This window comes from Schistocerca cancellata, chromosome 4 (assembly GCF_023864275.1).
Source record: "Schistocerca cancellata isolate TAMUIC-IGC-003103 chromosome 4, iqSchCanc2.1, whole genome shotgun sequence".
Lineage (NCBI taxonomy): Eukaryota > Metazoa > Arthropoda > Insecta > Orthoptera > Acrididae > Schistocerca > Schistocerca cancellata.
Window position 1 is genome coordinate 385,786,151 of NC_064629.1, and position 1,481 is coordinate 385,787,631.

General features: G+C 42.2%; 1 pseudogene; it reads right to left on the bottom strand.

The window, feature by feature from the left end:
- Positions 1–1,107: 1,107 nt before the first annotated feature.
- Positions 1,108–1,225, bottom strand: LOC126186044 (5S ribosomal RNA; annotated as a pseudogene).
- Between the last annotated feature and the right edge of the window lie 256 nt (positions 1,226–1,481).

Sequence of the window (1,481 nt, forward strand, 5' to 3'; positions counted from 1 at the left end):
CTGATTTGGGGACTTCTGTACCATACACAGTTATTGTCTTTTAATGAACGGATTCGCTCCTAATACTACCGTGCTAGTTTGTGATGTGCAAACAGAACTGGGACACTGTATATGCAATGCAAAGTTTCCGACTACAGTAATGTAATTAGATGTGAAATTTACAGTTACGAATGTAAATCAATAATACTGGATTGTTTTGTGTAACATTTGCACAACGTGTGTGCAGTTATCTTTCTAAGCGTAGGTATTAACTATGTGCGTAATCGAGATGAATGGCTGCTTGCGTCCTTATGAAAGGAGCACTATGCATCATTTGAAAGATAGATAAAGTATTAGATATTTACGTCTACAGGTGGAACTGCACAAAAGCTACTTACAAGCTGCAAAATCTAAGGTTAAGTATTTGAAGTGTCTAAAATGGAAGGTAAGTTGATCAATACCACATTTTGCAATATTACTTAAAAATTTATAGTCTCAAACACACTAAGCTGCCCCAGATTTATCTGCCGTGGTTAGTCAAACGTAGAGTACGCAAAGACTTGTGTCCTAATGCATTATTGCATCACATAAACATCATGTTTCTTTACACATAGGCCTACGAAAGCCGGAGACGGAGACGAATACAGTTTTGATTGCAGAATGGTAGACATTGGAGTTTAGAAAAAACTTCTTAATGTCAACACTCACAAAGGTTTAGGTAAATGGAAGATCAATTTCAAGCTTGTGCCGACTGAATTAACTAACGCGAAAAAGGCAACATGTAAGTGAACTGTTGGAAATTTCATAGATAGTTTTGACCGAAATCGACCTCTCTTCAAACCATCAATACGGGGAAGGAAACCTGGTCCTACTATATAAATCACTATGAAGGCAGGACCCTTCCATAATGGCAGTATAAGTAAAAAGCACTCCGTCTTCAGGCCACAAGTGGCCCATCGGGACCATCCGACCGCCGTGTCATCCTCAGTTGAGGATGCGGATAGGAGGGGCGTGTGGTCAGCACACCGCTCTCCCGGTCGTTTTGATGGTTTTCTTTGACCGGAGCCGCTACTATTCGGTGGAGTAGCTCCTCAATGGGCATCACGAGGCTGAGTGCACCCCGAAAAATGGCAACAACGCATGGCGGCCCGGATGGTCACCAATCCAAGTGCCGGCCACGCCCGACAGCGCTTAACTTCGGTGATCTCACGGGAACCGGTGTATCCACTGCGGCAAGGCCGTTGCCGCAGTATAAGTAAGCCAGTATCAAATTTAAACAGACACACAAAGACATATGACTCTAATAATTCCATCCACTCAAGGGTAGACCTTCGCTGACCATATCGATCATCCTCATAGTCGTCGCCCAAAGTTTTCGAAAGACAGTGGACTCTTCTCTGAACATAACTGGTGCTGTCAGTCTGGTATTGTCTGTTTTGACATTTTCTATTACCTTTCAATGAAATTTACAGGTCCAACTTGTAAAAGTTATTTTCTATATA